Genomic DNA, 18,801 nt, shown 5'->3' with positions numbered 1-18,801 from the left:
GTTGCTATTCCTGATAGCCTCCACTGGGTGCAGAGGGTGTGGTCTCAGGGATTGTGTAAAAATATTGAACTGTCCAGTCTGGGGACCCAACACATGTTTTCCTCTACTCCCCTTCTATCGTATCCACGTGTTTGCATTAATATATTTGAATATCTTTAATATGTTGACACTGCATCTTGAAGCATACAATGTACTATGAGATGAAAGGCCTTGAAACGCATTCGTAGCAAGAGCTGCAAGATGGTAAGAAGTCAGTCATCACATCAGGAGCTATGACACCCAGGAGGGGGATGCCTGACAGTTGCGAGCTTCAACTACACCTGTGTAGGAGACAAAGGTGACACCCATCTAAGGGCGACAGTGTAAATAAATTGCTGTCATTAACACACCCACCCACAATGGACCTCCTGAGGTCTCAAACATGTGAAATAGCAGCACATTACTGAGACAAGGAACAAAGGAAGGATGCATCCCTTACTATATTTTCTTAACCTGAACCTCAAAGATATTGAGGGTGGTAGACTACCAGCTGTTAGCGCTATGATTCCTAGAAATAGGTCCCTAGGTCACCCAAAATATCTAATAATGACTGCCTATGTTTTTATAGCTCAGAGGAACTACCCCCAAAAATGATCAGATCTGACATTGGTTAGCAAACTCCATTGAGACCTACGCGAATAGAGTGTCATGCACTAATCAAATATTTAGGAAGAATAATAATTTTGAAGTAATTTAGGGATTTCAATCTACTTTTTAATTTAAGGAGTCATGCTAGCTGTGATTTTGAAGAAGGCTAGGTAATGGGAAATAGGATTGCTTAAAGATGTTATACACATATACAGACTGATGTCAACACAAAGATGCATTTCTGTAGGATCTGATTTTCAATTATGTTTTTCCATATTTTATATAATAGTCCTGTTTCTACTTGATTCTATTGAATAGATTGGAACTTTTTGAAACTTTTTCTAAACCATCTCATTATTTCTTGTGAAGTTTGAACTTTCTTGATGTGGTCAGCTGTAAAAAGGGAAGGACTCATTACACACAACATTTTGGGCCTGATTAATACTTTGGTGGATGGATTATGTACAATTGCCACAGTGGAGTACTTTACTCCCACCATGGTGAGGGTACTACGCACATTAAAATAAAAGATGACTGCTGGCCCAGTGGACATCTCTTGCATTTACAGGAACTGCCATCACAGCGGTTCATGTAAGTGCATTGAACGGTTGCTAGATTGTTCAGTCAACACGGTGGAGGCATACATCAAACTTTCAATATTTTCTATTATTTTCAAAAAGAAAATCCCATCATGGGATTTTATTTTTGATAAAGCCCCAGAAAACAGTGAACTCCTTGACATGGGTGATTTCTCCCATGGCGTGGGGTTCGTTCTTCTGTTTTCACTGCCTGTTACTGCTAAGTTTTATCTGGCAGTGATGGACAGTGAAAATTGGTCATATGCTCGCCCACTCTAATTAGGGAAGGGGAGCAGATGGCCAAACCTCCAATAGCCTTAACACATCAGACCATCGGAGGTGTATCTAGGCAGCAGAGACAGAGTAATCTCCACCCCTTACATACTGAAGTTCCGTCTGACTCTAATGAAGGAAGTGGAACTTCCCTGTTGTGACAGAGTAATTTCTCATCCAAAGTCTAATTGAGGCCCTGGGCTTAAATGTGAATCTGTACATGCTGACACATTTTCAGTAACCATTATGTTCACCAATGGCTTTTTTTAAACCAAATTTAGCTGATTCATTTACCCACTTTCAGTACAATCCCATTCCACTGAACAGTTTTCATTTCAAAACCTTAACAATGCAAGGTTTGCTACAATTTACCATGAAATAACCATGGCCCACAAGCATCAAACCAAACACCAGTAGCAAACGGGCAGATTCTCAGAATCTGTCCCTTTGCAACACGTATTTTTGCATTTGGGATGCATCATCCCAAATGCAAAGATCGCAATTTAAGTAATCTCTAACTTGCGATTACTTAAATTGCCATTGCATTTAAAGAATCGCAAATTGAGAGTCCTTAAATGCAATGAATTACAGTAAAAAAAACGAGCGATTTCGCTAATAGAGCAAATTACCATGAAGTTGAACTTCATGGTAATTTGCAAAACCTTTAAGCCCTTGGGGCATGTGTGTGTGCAAGATGTACTCATATGCAGATTTCAGGGGTGCAACAGGGTGTCCTTTTGACACCCTGGCACCTTTGAAATTGTATTCTCAATTTGTGATTCTCTAATTGAGAATCACAAATTGAGAATGTCTTCCCATTCATTCCTATGGGCCTCTAGGCCAATAGGAATTAATGGTGAGGTATTCCTTAATTGCGACTCGTAATTTGCGAGTCGCAATTAAGAAATGTTTAGAAATCGCTATTTATTTGTGATTTCCACATGCATAGCCTTTTGCTATTTCTTATTAGCGAATCCCTATTTTTCGCTAATAAGGAATCGCAAATGGCATTGTTGATGCATGTGGCAGCATATCTTCCACAATGGACTCAACTTTTTATTGAAGGCCAATGCTGATTTTCATTGAAACATTCCCTCTTCAATTACATATTCTCCTAATGAGTTTTTGAAGAATAATGAAAACTAACCATGCCCTTAACTATACAATTGATCTCATTCTCCTATGCAAATCCTGTCATTTACTATCTCTGGAAAACAGAGCATGTTTAGCTAGGGCTGTGATAAGATACAAATGCACTATAGAAATGCTCTAATTCTGCAGGGTCCTCAGAATTTAACTTAAGTATGCTAAAGGTGCTGCTCAATTATGCAGCTGAGCTGTTTTTAATCTTCCTCAGAAGGGCCATATCTCTCAACATTTGCAAGAGATGTGCTGGCCGCCTGCTAAAGTGAAAAAGCAACAACAAACTCTCACTCTAATCCATCGGTCTGTGTTTGGTATTGCTCCTGACTAGCTCAAGCAATATATCTCACTTTTCTCTCTTACAAGGACATTGATGTCAGCTTAGGAACATATATTAGATTTTGTACAGATCATTAAGAAGAAGACTGGGGGTAAATCTTTCCTGGTCTTTGCAAGTGCCTTATGCAACCCTCTTCCTCAAGATGCATATCAGATGCAGAACCTGCTTCCCTTCAGGAATTCTCTACTAGCACATCTCTTTGTGTAATTGTATCTCTGTTGATTTCAGTGCTTACTTACCTATTTTGGTCCATAGCATTTCATAAGATTACATTATTGATTGACTGATTGATTGGCAGTGATTCTCACCACAATCTTATTGCATCCTGGTATTAGGATTGCCCATAACCGTAATCATGACCATAGGTCTTACAATCAATCAATCAATCAGGGATTTATAAAGCGCGCTACTCACCCGTGAGGTTCTCAAGGTGCTGGGGGCAGAGGATGTGGTGTGCAGCTCCGGTTCAGTCGAAAGCCAGGTCTTGATGTTTTTTCTGATGGTGTGGAGGGTGGGGGAGCGTCTGATGTTGATGGGGAGCTCGTTCCAGGCTTTGGCTGCGATGTAGGAGAAAGCATTCCACCTGCTCTGGTTTGGCGGATTCGGGGGGTCTCTGCGAGGGCAAGGTCAGCGGAGCGGAGGCTCCTTTTGGGTACGCGGAAGGAGACTCTCTCTTTGAGGTATTTGGGTCTGATGTTGTGGAAAAATTTTTAGGTGTGGGTGAGCAGTTTGAAGGTTACTCTCTTCTCAATAGGGAGCCAGTGGAGGTCTTGTAGGTGTTGGGTCATGTGTTTGTGCCGTGGGGTTCCAAGGATGAATCTGGCTGCGGCATTCTGGAAGGTATGGAGCTTGTGAAGGAGGGTTCTGTTGATTCCAGCGTAGAGGATGTTGCCATAGTCCTGTCTACTGGTTATGAGACCATGGGTGACAGTTCATTTGCACTCAGGAGGGATCCATTTGAAGGTCTTGCGGAGGATCCTGAAGCAGTTGAAGCTAGTGGAGGGGATAGAGTTGATCTGGTGGGCCATGGTGAGGGAGGAGTTGAGGATGAGGCTCAGGTTCCGTGCCTGGTCTGTCAGGGTGGCTGGGCTCCAGAGGGTGGAGGGCCACCAGGTGTTGTCCCAGGCGGAGGTGGAGGGTCAGAGGATGAGGACCTTGGTCTTTACTCAGTTGAGCTTCAGGCAACTGTTTTTCATCCAGGCTGCCACGTCCCTCATTCCTTGCTAGAAGCAGAATCCGGTGTCTTCGGGGTTCTTGGTGAGAGACAGGATGAGCTAGTTATCGTTGGCGTTTGATACTATGCTGAGCCGTGCTGTCTGACGATGGCGGTGAGGGGGGCAATGTAGATGTTGAAAAGCATGGGGCTAAGTGATGATCCTTGGGGCACTCCGCAGTTGATCTCTGTGGGTTCAGAGAGGAATGGAGGGTGTCTGATTCTCTGGGATCTGCCAGAGAGAAAGGATCGGATCCAGGCGAGGGCGGTTCCAGGTATCCAAGCGCCATGAAGTCTGGCAGCGAGGGTGTGATGTGAGACGTTGTCAAAAGCTGCGGAGAGGTCTAGTAGGATGAGGGCCACGGTGTATCCTTGGTCGAGTAGCATGCGGATGTCATCTGTGGCAGCGAGGAGGGCGGTCTTGGTGCTGTGGTTGCTGCGGGAGCCGGACTGGGAGGCATCTAGGATGGAGTTCTCTTTGATGAAGGCTGTCAGCTGGGTGTTTACGAGTCTCTCTGTGACTTTGGTGGCGAAGAGGAGGAGAGAGATGGGCCAGTAGTTTTTCAGGTCTGTCGGGTTGGCCGTTGGCGTCCCAAGGAGGGGTTTGACCTCTGCCCGCTTCCAGTCATCTGGTAAGATGCCGGATTTGAAGGAGGCGTTGACGGTGCATCCTAGTTTGGGTGCGATGGAGTCGGTGGCCCTGTGGTAGATGTGCAGTGGGCAGGGGTCAGTGGGGGCACCTGAATGGGTGCTCCTCATGGCCACGGTGGTGAGTTCAATGGTGGCAGGATTCCAGGTTGTAATGGTCGGCTCTTTGACGGTGGTGGTGGGAAGGGGGGTGGTGTCTGGCATCTGTTCGCTGAAGTTGTCGTAGAGGTCCTTGATTTTCAAGTGGAAATATGAGCTGAGCTTGTTGCATAGTTCCTGGGATGGTGTCTCATCCGTGGCTTTGCTGGGTGGTTCAGTGAGTTGCTGTAAGATGTTGAAGGGTTCTTTAGCGTTTGTTGCATTGCTGTTGATTTTGTTCTGGATGAACGTCTGCTTGGTGTCTCTTACACGCTGGTGGTATTCCTTCAGGGCACTCCGGTAACTGTTTAGGTCTTCCGGGGTTTTCCAGTTTTGCCAGGTTTTCTCAAAGCGTCTACAGCGGCACCTGCATTTGTGCACTTTGGTAGTGAACCAGGTGGCTTTCTGGGGGCCTAGTTTGCAGGGGTAGAGAAGGTGTACAAGCTTGTCGGCGCAGCTGGACATCCAGGAGTGAAATTCCTTGGCTGCGGAGTTGGCGTCCGTCATGGCACAGGGCGGGTGTCGGAGGAGGATGGTGTTAAGGAGCTCCTCTGTGATCTTACTCCAGTTCCTTCGAGGTGGGCGTGGGGGGGTTTGGGTCCACTGGGGGTGTGGATGGTAAAGTGAACGCAGTGGTGGTTTGTCTAGAGGGGCTGCGAGGTTTGGCTTACATAGATGTTTGTTCCTCCTGTGAAGATGGGGTTGAGGGTGTGTCCTGCACTGTGCATGGGGGTGGTGGCAAACTGTTTCAGTCCGAGATTGGAGAGGCTGTCTAGGAGGGTGATTGAGTCGGGGTCGCTACAGTTGCCGAGGTGGGAGTTCGGGTCTCCGAGTAGGATGTAGTCTGTAGAAGTGATGGCATGGGGCGCGACAAGGTCAGCGATGGTGGTAGCGGCCTGGGAGCACGGTCCGGGGAATCTGTCGGCGAGGGTGCCACATAGCGTGGTTCTTTGTTTGTTTTTTTGCAGAGTTTTAAATAGCGCGAACTGGACCCGAACCGAATCAGGTATCAGAGCGCTTTACATAGCACCAGTTACGTTACATGAGGAAAGACACACATTCATTTTAGGCACGGGGAGATTAAGTGATTTGCCCAGAATCACAGGAGGTTTTTGGCATCATTACCGAGACTCGAACCCAGGTCCGGGAAGTGGGGGTGGTCCCTTCTCTGGATCTTGTATCCGTCGGGGATGGCGGTGGCGATGTCTGGGGCGGTGCTGGCGTTAGTCCAGGTTTCAGTGAGGAAGGCGACATCGGGAGAGAGGGTGTTGAGAAGGTCCCAGATCTCGACAGCGTGTCTGCATAGGGAACGTACGCTGAAGAGGATGCATGTCAGGGCTTTGGTGGTGCCGGCGTCCGGCGAGTCTTCGGCAGTCGAGGGGGGCCGTTGATGGTGAAGGATCATTGGCAGTGTCTACAGGAGAACTGTCCCTGGGTGGTGTTCTGTGTGGCTCTTAGGCAGTCTTTGTGTCCTCTTGGGTTGAGTGCGCAGAGGGCGGCGGAGTTGTATCAGCGGGCTTCCGGAGATCCAGGGTTCCTGGCGCTGGCCGCGGTCGGGTCGCGGATGTGCACAGACGGGCTTGCTTTAGGCGCTCCTTCGGCACGCCAGCGGCGCTACCACGCAGGTTGCTGCCATTAAGTAGGGGAGGGGGTGGGACTAGAGGTAGGGAGGCGGGAGCTGAGTTGGGGAGAGGGGCAGCACCGGCAGGAAAATCACGAAAATTAAATTTAAATAAAGCAGGGGCATATAACAGAAATGCGAAGCAAAAAGTGTATCTAAAAAGCAAATTCGCAGCGGTCACCTCTGCGTGGGAGTGGGCCGATTGCACAAACCCTACTCCGGGGAGGAGCTCCGGGCTCTGGCAATGCGTTGCAAAAGGCGGAGCTGCTGGGGAGAGTTCTGGCCTGGACCGAGGTCGAGGTTTCACGTGATCTGTCCCGCAGCGGCCACCATTAAGTAGAGGAGGGAGTGGAACTAGAGGTAAGGAGGCAGGAGCAGGGTTGGGGGAGGGGCCACAGGGGTAGCAGCAGTGGGAAACCAGCAGTGCCCAAGCACGAAAATTAGATTTAAATAAAGCAGGGGAATATAACAGAAATGTGCAGAAAAAAGCAAATCAGGAACGGACTGGGGAGGGAGCACTTCTGCTCGCCTCTGCGAGGGAGTGGGCTGCTGGCAAAAACCCTGCTCTTAGTAGGCGCTCGGGGCTCAGGGGATGCGGCGTGAAAGGCGGAGCGGCTGGGGAGACTGCTTGCCTGGACGGAGGTTGAGGTGTTGTAGTTCTATCTAGGACCCTAAATTCGATAGTCCTGATTTATGCCCTTATGTGGTTATAATAAATAATATCCTTATAAAGGCATAAGAATCATATCCATATTTAGTCATAGCCCATGCTGTCCAAATTAAGCAAGGCTACTTCCCCAGGCTCCTAGAAAGTATAACGAGTTCTGTAAACAAACCAAACCTCCAGCAACCTGGGAATTCCCCATTGCTTTTGTTTTGATTTCGTCCTAGAACTCCTGTGAGCACTCTAAGAACGGCCAGTTCTTAGTGACATCTTCATTGACGTCTTATGTCCAACCTTACGTCAAAACCCGGCACCTTTCAGGTATAAATATACCAACGTTGCCTTAAGCAAACACACGGTGGTGGTTTTGGAGCAGAGCGGCTATCTACTTGCCCGAGAGCCCCCGGACGCCGCCCATCCTCTTTGACGCACTGAGAGAGACGCTGTCTTTTCTCCTACCGAGAAATCCAGCTCCGGTGTTTCCAGATACCCTCGTGGGTTACTGGGATATCGAGTCCTGAGAGAGAAATACCAGACCTCCTGCTTTCTAATACCCAGGTACGGAGCTGACTAAACCCTTTAAGAGAATTACTGATTCAGATTCCTTGGCAAAACCAACTTAACTTAAACTGCTACTTACTTACTGCTTCCCACGTATTAGGCTTAGGTCAGGTACACCGGGGTAGGCGTATTTAGAAGCACCAGTTGAGTACGTTAGTCAATGTATATTTGTATGTATATTTTTTATCTATTTTAAAGAAACATATGGCTAAGAAACCATATCAATGCTTTTACAGTATTATTTTATAATACTCCTTTTACTGTACGCACTTTACTATATGCTAAGTATTGCAATTGTGGCAATTCATTTCTCTTGTATGAGAAAGAAGACTGCTCAATAAATAACACCTTTTATTGAAAACGCCCGTCTCTCTTTTCTCTGCACTCTGGTGAAACTAAGTATGCACACTTGACTGAGTGAAATAGCTGTCTATTGTTTTCACACGACTCTAGAGATACACTCTTATTCTGAGGGAGCAAAGTTGTCATGTTTTATGGTTGTCAGAAGCTAATCCCTTCTTGTCTATCCAGGGAGGATAAACTTCTCCTCGTTTATTCGAGAAAGTTTCTAGTGACCTCTGAGCTAGCTGGCAAACCTTAAGTCTAATATAGTCAGTAGAGACCTAGTCGACCTCAGTCCTACGTCTACACTGCTGAATATATTATTCCAATGCGCAGAGCCTATTGGGAATATAGGAACTACACTACATGGCGCCCAACATTTGGTAAGGCGATAAATCTAACGCAAGACGTTAGAGTAACTCAGTCGTGCTTTTTCACACAGAACCCTTTTCCCGTAAATACTCCAAAAGACGTCTGGAGTGGGTAAAAGGTTAATATCCGCCAGAACTTAGTAGGAAGAGATTCCTGTGTAAAGTTTTTGGTTTAGTCAACGTTGAAGGATACAGTGTTCCAAAATATTGTGCACCTAATCTTTGTTTCCTTGAAACTTGATCTGCAACAAAAACCTTTCTGTCAGTAAAAATGGTAGAAAGTGAAGATGAAAGGGAGACAGCTAGAATAGCAGCTCAACTCCTAGCGGATGACACGAGTCTCCAAGACAATGACCCAAATATTATACTCATTCCGGTCAACATAAGAAAAACTATAACTCTTAAACTTTTAGAAAATGGACTGACATCACGAGGTGGTATAGTCATATTCATGATAGAGGCCCATGAATATCGGCAGACAGAGGTATTCTATTCATAGATAAACTTTCCAGCAGCAAACGTTGTAACACACAAATTCCACTATTACAAAATAGAGGAACCTCCGGATGTATACCCTCCTTTCGAGGAGATTGAAATCCCACTAAATTACCAAGAGTACCTGCTCTGGTTTAAAGTCGCCCTAAAACATAATAATCACATCACCAGGCTCGGTCCACTAGGCAGACCAGGAGCAACGTGGCCGGTTCTAGCCAGCTACAGACGACATCCAGACATCGAAAAAATTTCAGTACCAGAACTTTTAGCACAGCTAAAACAACTGATTAAAATACATAGACAATTAGTCCAATATGTAATGCGGACTACAACGGTCCAACCAGCAATTAACATTCCACAGCTGACCCCTCATCAGGGGAACACAAACAAAATAACACCACAGAACATACAATCCTGTCTTGGTAAAACACCCGCAAAACGGGAACAAATTCCATTCTGGTTAGCACAAAAAATCACTCAAATAGAGGCAGTATTTCCAGATACTACACCTACTGATAAGCACAGAATTCTGACTATCTGTCTTCCAATGGGGATCGCACCACATGTGGAGGACTGTGACACTTGGGGCACAGTCTTTGCTTCCATTTACACAAAAACACATGGTGTTCCGTCCATGGCGGTAATACCAGATGTGCTAAGACAGATTCAAAATGAATACGGTCCAGAACCTGCTTTAACTCTGGGTATGAAATTACTGAAAGACTTCAAACAGGTCTCGGCTATATTATTAGCCAACGTAAAAGGAGAAGCAGCATCTGTGGCGATCCGCCAGAAATTGAAAGAAACAGATATAGCAGAACAACCATTAGAATTTGCCAGAATCATAGAAAAATCCTATGAAGAACTAGGTAGAGATAGTTTGGGTGGAAAACCAGTAAAACCCCAACTAACTGAAAATCCTGAAAAAATATTTATTAAAAATAATCTAAACACTCCAAAAAAGAACTGGGATGGAAATAAACAATCCACTCCCAAAGAAAAACGATTCCAGTCCAGAGGAAGGTCTCCTCAACGAAGAGAAAGATCTCCTGACCGAGGAAACAAGTCTCCCCAGAGGGAGCCCGCTGAGAAAAGATACAACCTTAGAAATAGGGATAATTTGAAAAAACCTGATAGATATCAAGATATTGATACACGTCCCTCTCGATCTTTTCAGACTTCCTCGCAGAAATCGGAAAGAAGAGGACGGTCAGAACACAGGGAAGAGCACGTCAAGTCCAAAGACAAGGAACCTGCTCATCAAAGTAAAAAATTACAATTTCCAAGAAAGAAGGTAGCCAGTATTAAAATAATTAAAGATGCCGAGGATACTGAGGACACAACTAAAAAACGGAGAGTGGGCCCAGACAATGCTAGACAGCGCAGCAGAAGTGACCGTAGCTCGCAAGATCTTGATAAATCTTCTGGAGACAGTGGACACAAATGAATACATTCAAGTGGAAACTGCAGATACCAGAGTTAGCAAACCTCATAAAATATACGAAATAACACTGCGTATAGAGGGAGATAAGACTAGGAAAGTAAGAGGTCTCTTTTGGGATAACCTTTCGAAAGGCTATGACATCCTTTTAGCTGAGAAACACTGGCCACCAGAGTTTGTCAGGGAGTGCCCTCATGGCAAAGAAATGATTATGCCTGCCTTCTCAAATCATATTCCAATTCATATAAAATATACATATGCAAGAAAATGGGCAGTAGCCCAAGCTCCTGCATTATATAAAAATCATGTAAGATGGGATGAGGACTCTCCTCCTCACAAAATCCACTTAAAATGTCAACCAACTGCACAAAGGCGGTACCCAATTAAACAAGAAGCTAAAAAGCAATTCAGGGAGATCTTAGATCAACTTGAATACCAAGGGGTGATTTAAACATGCACCTCTCAAATGAACATTCCCTTGTTTCCTGTCTCCAAGCCAGACGATTCATATCGTCTAGTTTTGGACTACAGACATCCTAACTCATGTTGCAAAACATTTGCAGTACAAAACTCACACAGTGCAGCTCTAATAAATAACATCGTGTGGAAAAAATACAAAACGACATTAGACATCTCTAATGGATTCTTTTGTCAAAACATTGCACCAGAAAGCAGGTATTTGAACGCTTTCTCAATAATGGGGTCACAGAAAATTTCTGTCGACTCCCACAGGGATTCAAGAATAGCCCAGGATTATTCTCAGCGAGAGTAACAGAGTTACTACAAATATATGATGATGAGGCATTATCCTATGTCGATGACATCTATTTAACAGATGATGACCTGGATACTCACTTGAAAAGAGTGAACACCATAATACTTGGGTTCGCAGCTGAGGGTTACAAATTCAACTTTAAAAAGTCACGAATTGCCCATCTAACTGTCCTGTTTTTAGGATATGAATTATCAAGTGAAGGCAAAAGCCTAGCAGACAACTTCTTAGAGAAGTGCGCTGTACTCCAAGCACCTAAAACGCTGAAGAACTTACAATCAATTCTAGGTTTCCTGAAATTTCGGAAGAACATACATTCTAAATTATGCAGAGAGGGTTAAACCTCTCTATAAATTAATAAAACCTGATTTTAAACCAATCAATTGGACTCAAAAACACACAGAAATTTTAAGATCATTGCAAACAGACATGTTAGCTAAAACAAAATTGCAAACACGTGAAAACATACGCAACCTTGTAATCCGAGTCATCCCAGGAAGATGCGGATTCACGTACCTGACCTCTAATGAGGGAGAAACGGTACCAATTGCTTATAAATCACACTTGTACACACAAGCTGAAAAAACATTCAGTCTTACGGAAAACATTGTAAATGCGGTTCAAAATGCTGTAGCAAAAGAAAGAGCCCAAGCACAAGGCAAAAGTATAACTGTTTTAACAGCAGAATCAGCCTTTGAGGCATTAACAAGCCCACGCAATTTGACTAAGGTGGCATTAGATCCAAAATGGATACAATGGGAAAATTCTCTTGCTGCAGTAGACGTGAAATACTATTTTGACCCGGAAATGAAAAAAATAAAAGATCTAAAATATGAATTAGAATATCCTCTGCCAATCGAGATTCTGCCTCTACAACTTTACGCCTGTGTAATATATACAAACGGATCAGCACAACCCGGAGCTGGTAGTAAGCAAGCTTACAGTGCTGCGTGCGCGGTTGTTAAATGCCGGTGGCACGGAGGTAAATTGAGACCACTGGTAACTATGTCTCAATCTGTAAAAGATAGTTCAGCTCAACGAACTGAACTACTAGCTTTAAAGATGGCGCTCGATATTGCCGATCGCGAATTCCCCACACTAATAGTGTGCGATTCGATAATGACTTGCAGAACTGGGTTCAAAACGATTACAAAGATGACACAGGTGCCACAATAAAGCATAAAAAGCTTTGGGAACAGGTAGTTCTTTTGCAGAAGGAACTACAAAAGACTCACATGATACATACACTGAGTCATCAGCGTGATGGCGTTCACGTTGCAGGGAATTCATTGGCTAACACAGCCACAGCGGAAGCAACTAATCCGGCTTCCGTAGCCACAAAAAAGCGTTCAGAACAATACATAGACGGGGAAACAATGCTGGCGGTAAAAACGTCTTCAGAAGGCGACTGTGCAGCATTACCTGTGAACTATCCACTCAATTATACATACATAATTGATGCAAACTCTGTTCCTTTTGCTCAAATCCGTGGAGTGGGGGATAGAGTAATTCCAAACACGAACAGGAGAGTCTTGTTAATAGCAGACGCACACATGGGTGAAGGTCTAGGGCACCAAGAGATCAAGGAATCTCTGAAAGAATTACAATCAGAATACTGGTGGCCGGGGATGAGCCTGCAACATTACAAATTTGCAATGGGCTGTCCAAACTGCAACAGAGATCGCAGTGGCGAACCGACCGGAGTATTGCCAGGACCCTTCTTTTAGAAAGCATAAGGCTATCTATACGCAGAAATCCAATAGGAGAAATGCGTCCCATTAAAGTTTAAGACTAGATTTACTTAAAATGTAGACCCCAGCACTCAGGTGACGCCAGAACTGTTATACAAAGATTTGCGAGTCCATATCGGCACATACGCAATTGGCATGCTACATTCTGACCAGGGTCCTGCTTTTAGCTCTCGAGCTTATAAGGAGGCCATGACCAGCATGGGCATTGCATTGCGGTACTCTTGTCCCTTCCATCCTGAAGGAAATGGGATAGTGGAAAGAAAAAACTGGGACATAAAGCAATCTATAACGGCGAGGGTATTAGGTTCGGGTGATGGGTGGGTCCAACATTTAACAAGTGTCCAACGTAGTCTTAATAATCTGCCAAGAAATTCTCTGAAAGGTTTCAGTCCGTACGAATTGTTCGGGACTAGAATGCATATTCAGGACCTCGATAGTCAGACTTCAGTTGTAGAAGAAAAATGCTTTGATATCAAAGATCGTTTGGCTATTTTACAGGACTTAAATGAAACAAGAAAAGGCCTGAGCAACGTAAAGTTAAAACAGTAGCCAACAGCCACTGAAGATAAACCACCTGTCCCAGCAAGGCCTGCCTGGATTCCAAAGATTGGGGATCTGGTCAGAGAGAAGATTGCGGTGAAGAAGGAATTTGGCCCTTCTTACAGAAAAGCAGTACCTGTCTTAGCTGTCAGCGGAACAAGATCAGTTGTACTACTGCACCTTGCTGGTAAAAAGGAGAACCAAGTTGTATCCATCGACCTGGTAAAACCACAATCATGTGGCCAATAATAAGTAGTAGGCCCAGTGGACTCCCAAGAAATAGCAGAGTACCAAAACTTGCTACAATACAAGAGGTTCAAACTGAGAGACTAATCACATTTGATAAACCTGCAGTGAATAAAAAAGGACTATGAAACAATGCCACGGAACTTGTGCCTCTTGCAACCCAAATTGCAAAAGTTCGTCAAGAAACACCAGTCTACAACGATGTAGCCTCAGACTATGCTAATGAAAATAAAAATGCAAAAGCAACTGAAAATCCGGAAGCAATTCCAACAATTGACAGAACTGCATCTGGCTACTTCATCAATTTAGATAACTTTTCTGAAGATCCAAGCGAACCGGAAGAAACGCCAGCAACAAAAACTTTTAAAGACAAAATAACTGAACTTCTACATCAACTCAAAGAAACCTATCTGATTTCTCCATGGATTGAATTTTGGATTGTGTTAGGTGTACTTTTCCTCCTGCTTTGGATCATCATGGTTCTTTGTTTGGGAAAATTCATTGAAGGAAAATACAGTACAATGGACACAGCAAGTCAGAACATCAACTTGGTCCTAAGGCCTCACAAGTCATCTCACATCGAGAAAAGAGAACTATCATCAGTGAATGTCACAGCCAATCCAATACCCGGTGGGGTAGCATGGGACAAAACGGATTATGAAATCTATGGCCCGGTTGAGCTCTTGAAATATCCACATCAGTTCAAGGTTTCATTAAGTGACTTTGTAAAACCAAGTACATTCTCTAATGATTGGGACTTTGAAAGTATTAATGATATGATGTCAGATTTAGTAATGTCAGCAAAATTTACAGAACATGATTACTTACAGGGTTCATCAAATTATGAAGAAATGTATTGTTATAATCACTTTGCACATCACTATTTGCATAAATCTGCTCAACCTAGAAATGTTTTTAATTATAATCAATGGGAACATTGTGCAACTCCACCTCAAAGCAGTTCGAAAACATTTTACGAGAAATTCCCATACTTCTCAGGGTTTAACACAAGTGATGCAGAAACGTTTTATTTCAAACTGTTAAATAAGACAGGGATAAAAAACAATGCTGACTAATACTAAATTGATCTATTCTGAAACATTGTATGAAAAAATGATAACATTTGGTTTTGATTTCTGGAAAAACAACATTGAAACAAAAACCATCTGGGGTACCAACGATTGGCAGGTCCAAGGTCTAGAAGCATTATTTAGAGCCTGCATGATCCCAGAACAAATAATATTCTTGAATGATACCATTCAACAGACAACCTGTCTTGGCCTAGCCAAGATAAAAGACTTAAACAAACAATCTATTCCAAAGCCAACACCTGACAGTAATAGCACTACAGATGTTGAGATAGATGTATTCCATATTTTTAACCAAAACAGAACACATCCTGATTGGAAAAAATGGTTGATCTGGCCCACAGACACAAATAATTGTCAAGATAGATTCCTGAACAAATTACAGGGGTTAAAAATTACCAGGCCAGACCCGAGATAGTCCCAGAGACAACATCCAGGGATAGTCACAACATACAGTGTAGGGAAACTCTGCCTCGAATGGCTACAGAAATCCACACTGGCTGAAATTAAGCAACACTTGACTTTACTTAAAAACGGTGCTGACTTGCGTGATTTCATAATGGGACCACCAAACAGCGTCAAAAACGTTTCATAGCGGCCGGTATATACGTTGCGTACAACGAAGCTTGGAAAGTAATGCAAATTGAAACAGCAGAAAAAATACGAGAAATTGATCGTATTAATTTGGAAAAATCACTTTCTGTTGTGGACAATGGGTTAATGACTGTCCTCCAGAATATATTCACTGGACAGTATTGTATCATCTGCTATTGATATAATAGAGCAGGACTTACTAATGTTACAACACGGTCAGTCCCAATTACGTTCTATTGTACAGCTTGGCTGGACGTTGCAAAATCTGCGTTCAGGCTACTTGCCCTGGCGTTTAATCAACACAACGTCATTATTCTCTATCTTTAACCTTACTGATACACAAATCAGTTTGGCACAAAAAGGAGCAGACTATACGATTCTGAGCATTGAAAAACTTGAGAGATTACCATTGACAATGTCAGAAAGACCTGTCATTGAATGGATAATACACGGAATAATTACAATTCCGATAACAACTTTCCAATTTAAATATTGCCAAGAGTATATACCAGCGGCCCAGTATGAAAGGTTGGGTAAAGGGTACATCAAGTCATCATGGAAATTACCTTACACACACACATGTTACAGTGAAAAGAAACAGAATGTATTTCTTAGTGGTAACAATTGTAAACGATCACTAAGTGGTATACTTCTATGTCAAGGTATTAACCTGCATTGGGCCTGTGAGGGGACTTCAAATAACCTTTCATGTCACCAGCACGGCACACCTGCAACACAAATACAGCCATTCTTTAGACAGCTTTCTAATGGGAGCTATATTCTAATAGTGGACCACAGCTGTTGTGGCATGGTGCCAGGGAAAGCCTATCTCGTCAGCGTGAGTTCCATGGTCACTTGCTGTATGCAAGTATTGTATCCAAACAGCTCTCCAGATACGGAGGCAACAATTTGGCCTTCTTTGAATAGCTCTTCTATTCGAATTGATACTTTAAGCAGAATAAAGTCTGTTCTTTTACAGACAACTGTGCCCTTAACGTCATCAAAAGAAACGTATGATCTGCAAGTTGCAAGGACAACGGCAGAGATACATAGCCTTTTATCAACAAATTGCCCCATGCATTTCGCAGATATGCTAAGCCAAATCCTAAATATGTCAGATACCAGTGGCATCCCACATGTATTTAAGACAATTTTATTGGGACTGTTAACACCCTTCGAAACAGTTCTGGGCATTTTTCCTAATTTTGTCCATTCTGTCTTTGGCGGCCTACCACTTCTTTTGGGACTCGTAGCAGGAATTTTATTTTTGATCCATCTGCTCCGATATGGCAAGCCAAGTCGCAGACAAGACTCCAGCAACGATGGAAGAAACGATACTAGCTATACGCTATCGGGACAGCATAATTAAAGTCCTTGGATTAGCCCGGCTAAGAGATCTGAATATGACCTGGTTTCTTTCATTCAGACCCATCTGGCAGAATTGCATCTTACCTGTGCTTCGATGTATGCTATGCGGAGAAGAATGCTTGTTGGACGTCTGTCTTACACTACCATCAGCAGTACCATTGGATACAGAAACTTTGGTAAGTCCTGTAACGGCTCATGCATCGTGTTGTCCCCAGCGGCTACCTATTCTGATGACAGCATTCGTTGAGACTTCACCACTATGATTAGGGGGTAGTGAAGTACGAGATGAGAGCAGCATCACCCAGGTACGACCTTCTGTGAGCATTGCTGATCCTGACATCGATGATAGCAAACATTCTCACAACTGTACTGTTGCAGCATTTTCAAACTTAGTCGAACTTTCACCTGAAGCCGTAGACCAATTTTTTGAGAGTCTGTCTGAAATAATGTTCTCCCCTGAACAGAAAGAATAACTTTTTAAAGCAACAAGCACACAGCGTTCCCTGAACTCTGAATTCGGCCTTCAGCTTTGATAAACAAAAGCTACTGAAAACATTTGGAACTATTTTTTCCCCTGAAGCGAAATTATTTTTTCTTGCCTTCCAAAATATTTACCTTTTTTTTCTGGCACATGTACTCTGCTTAAAGTAGAACTATTCTTAGAGAACAGAGCTTCTATTTTAGGAACTCTAGAGACAATATATTACCTCAGCCTCTACCACATGTACAGCATTTTGTATTATTATGTGATGGAATGGTCTCGACCTTCTTTTCTGTATTAAGAGCCATTTCATGTGTACATTTTCGCAATTCATTCAGCTGATATATATATGCATTTTTTTTAACTGAATGATACCACTGCTTGATAAGCGTACAGTACCACTACTCATTTTTGTGTATTACCATATACCATTTCAATATGCAAATTTATGTATTTTGGGGTGGGTTGGAAAACACATGCATCATTATATGTTTATATGTTTACTATTGCTTAGTTTTAAGTAATGAGGGACATTAGATCGTGGAGTGGGTGTTGTAGTTCTATCTAGGACCCTAAATTCGATAGTCCTTATTTATGCCCTTATGTGGTTATAATAAATAATATCCTTATAAAGGCATAAGAATCATATCCATATTTAGTCATAGCATATGCTGTCCAAATTAAGCAAGGCTACTTCCCCAGGCTCCTAGAAAATACAACGAGTTCTGTAAACAAACCAAACCTCCAGCAACCTGGGAATTCCCCATTGCTTTTGTTTTGATTTCGTCCTAGAACTCCTGTGAGCACTCTAAGAACGGCCAGTTCTCAGTGACATCTTCATTGACGTATTATGTCAAACCTTACGTCAAAACCCGGCACCTTTCAGGTATAAATATACCAACGTTGCCTTAAGCAAACACACGGTGGTGGTTTTGGAGCAGAGCGGCTATCTACTTGCCCGAGAGCCCAGCTGATGCGAGAGCCCACGGACGCCGCCCCTCCTCTTTGGCGCACTAAGAGAGACGCTGTCTTTTCTCCTGCCAAGAAATCCAGCTCCGGTGTTTCCAGATACCCTCGCGGGTTACTGGGATATCGAGTCCTGAGAGAGAGATACCAGACCTCCTGCTTTCTAATACCCAGGTACGGAGCTGACTAAACCCTTTAAGAGAATTCTTGATTCAGATTCCTTGGCAAAACCAACTTAACTTAAACTGCTACTTACTTACTCCTTCCAACGTATTAGGCTTAGGTCAGGTACACCGGGGTAGGCGTATTTAGAAGCACCAGTTGAGTACGTTAATCAATGTATATTTGTATGTATATATTTTATCTATTTTAAAGAAACATATGGCTAAGAAACCATATCAATGCTTTTACAGTATTATTTTATAATACTCCTTTTACTGTGCACACTTTACCATATGCTAAGTATTGCAATTGTGGCAATTCATTTCTCTTGTATGAGAAAGAAGACTGCTCAATAAATAACACCTTTTATTGAAAACG

Source organism: Lissotriton helveticus, chromosome 2_1, assembly GCF_964261635.1.
Source record: "Lissotriton helveticus chromosome 2_1, aLisHel1.1, whole genome shotgun sequence".
NCBI lineage: Eukaryota > Metazoa > Chordata > Amphibia > Caudata > Salamandridae > Lissotriton > Lissotriton helveticus.
The sequence above is the reverse complement of the archived record's forward strand: the minus strand, read 5'-3'. Positions refer to the sequence as shown.